Source organism: Schistocerca piceifrons, chromosome 1 (genome assembly GCF_021461385.2).
Source record: "Schistocerca piceifrons isolate TAMUIC-IGC-003096 chromosome 1, iqSchPice1.1, whole genome shotgun sequence".
Lineage (NCBI taxonomy): Eukaryota > Metazoa > Arthropoda > Insecta > Orthoptera > Acrididae > Schistocerca > Schistocerca piceifrons.
This window is the reverse complement of record NC_060138.1, coordinates 117,871,021-117,873,433: the sequence shown is the minus strand read 5'-3', so window position 1 is coordinate 117,873,433 and position 2,413 is coordinate 117,871,021. Positions and strand designations below refer to the sequence as shown.

At 43.9% G+C, this 2,413-nt stretch overlaps 1 pseudogene; it reads right to left on the bottom strand.

Annotated features, from left to right (window-relative positions):
- Positions 1-1,236: 1,236 nt before the first annotated feature.
- LOC124723076 lies at positions 1,237-1,354 on the bottom strand (annotated as a pseudogene).
- Positions 1,355-2,413: the final 1,059 nt, after the last annotated feature.

The window sequence follows — 2,413 nt, the reverse complement described above, 5'->3', positions numbered from 1 at the left end:
TCCGATAAAGAGTAATTTGACTTTATGTTTTGGAAGTGGGAAGGATTGATGAAGAAGAGGAAGTTGCATTTCCTTATACAACATCGCCTCCTCCACAGGCAAAATCAAATCGAATGGTGCACGGGTGAGGGGAAAGGAAGACAGCTACAATGCCACTTCCCAATTGCTCACCAGAGTACTGCAAAAGGACGAAAATAAGTGTACTGACGGATGCAGCGTCTTTAGCCAGTACGTGGCATGCAAGATAGGAAAACTGCCGAAGATACAGAGGGTAATGACGAAACAAAAGTTGAAGGAGATTCTGTTTCAGGAAGAATTAGACTTCTACATGAGTATGGAGTCGTCAGTGAGTCTGGCATGTCAGGGACATTAGCAAGTACTTGTAAACAGATAAAACAGGCAAGTTCTCAATAATCTTTTACTTTAAAGTGATGTTTGGTTTCGTCCTTCATGCTGGCCTTCCTCAGGTTTGCCGCACCATGTGGTGTACGAGTAGCGTTTTTGATTCATTATAAAAACTGCTTAAATTTTGATTAATAATCAGCATTGGTGGCCAAAGACTTCCAGTATAAGAGGTCACCCCTCATTCTGCCAACGGCCTTGTCAAAGAGGGCGGAGGAGCGGACAGAGGTTCAGAGCACTCTCTTGCCCTTGGTGTGGGAAATTGCCCCTAAAGGCGGAAGAATCAGCAGTGATCAACGGCATGAGGATGCAGAAGGCAATGGAAACCACTGCATTAAAGACACATAACGTGTATCCACAGGACATGTGGCCTGTAATTAAAGAAGTGTCATGATGATCTCTCCATTGGCAAAAGATTCCTGAATAGTCGCCCATTCGGATCTCCAGGAGGGGACTGCCAACGGGGAGGTTACCATGAGAAAAAGAGTGAATAATAAACGAAAGGATAACGTTCTACGGGTCGGGGCGTGGAAAGTCGGAAGCTTGAACGTGGTAGGGAAACTAGAAAATCTGAAAAGGGAAATGCAGAGGCTCAATCTGGATATAGGAGGGGTCAGTGATGTGAATTGGAAAGAAGGAAAGGATTTCTGGTCAGATTAGTATTGGGTAATACCAACAGCAGCAGAAAATGTTATAGCAGGATGCGGATAGGAGGGGCGTGGGGTCAGCACACCGCTCTCCCGGTCGTTATGATGGAATTCTTGACCGAAGCCGCTACTATTCGGTCGAGTAGCTCCGCCATTGGCATCACGAGGCTGAGTGCACCCCGAAAAATGGCAACAGCGTATGGCGGCCTGGATGGTCAGCCATCCAAGTGCTGGCCACGCCCGACAGCGCTTAACTTCGGTGATCTCACGGGAACCGGTGTATCCACTGCGGCAAGGCCGTTGCCAATACAGCATGGAAAGGGATATGATAATCTAATAGTCGTGGGTGAGTGGAATGCAGTTGTAGGGGAAGGAGTAGAAGAAAAGGTTACAGGAGAATATGGACTTGGGAAAAGAAATGATAGAGGAGAAAGACTATTTAAGTTCTGTAACAAAATTGAGTTAGTAATAGCTAATGATCTGTTCAAGAATCATAAGAGGAGGAGGTATACTCGGAAAAGGCTGGGTGATAAGGGAAGATTTCGTTTAGATTACATCATGGTCAGACAGAGATTCCGAAATCAGATACTGGATTGTAAGGCGTTCCCAGGAGCAGATATAGACTCAGATCACAATACAGAAGTGATGAAGAATAGGCTGAAGTTCAAGACATCAGTCAGGAGGAAACAATACGCAAAGAAGCGGGATACGGAACTACTAAGAAATGACGACATATGGTTGAAGTTCTCAAAAGCTATAGGTACAGCAAAAAGGAATACCTCAGCAGGCAGTACAGTTGAAGAGGGATCAACATCTCTAAAAAGGGCCGTAACAGAAGTTGGGAAGGAACACATAGGTGCAAAGAAGGTAACTTCGAAAAAACCATGAGTAACAGAAGAAATACTTCAATTGATCGTTGAAAGGTGGGAGTACAAAAATCTTCAGGGAAACTCAGCAATAGAGAAACACAAGTCGCTGAGGAATGAAATAAATAGGAATGCAGGGAAGCTAAGAGGAAATGGCTGCAGGAAAAATGTGAAGACATCGAAAAAGAAATGATTGTCGGAAGGACAGACTTAGCATACAGGAAAGTCAAAACAACCTTCGGCGATATTAAAAGCAAGGGAGATAACATTAAGAGTCCAACGCGAATTTCACTGTTAAATGCAGAGGAGAGAGCGGATAGGTGGAAAGAATACATTGAAAGCCTCTATGAGGGAGAAGATTTGTCTGACGTGATAGAAGAAGAAACAGGAGTCGATTTAGAAAAGATAGGAGACCCGGTATTAGAATCAGAATTTAAAAGGGTTTTGGAGGACTTCAGATCAATTAAAGCAGTAGGCATAAATAACATTCAATCAGAA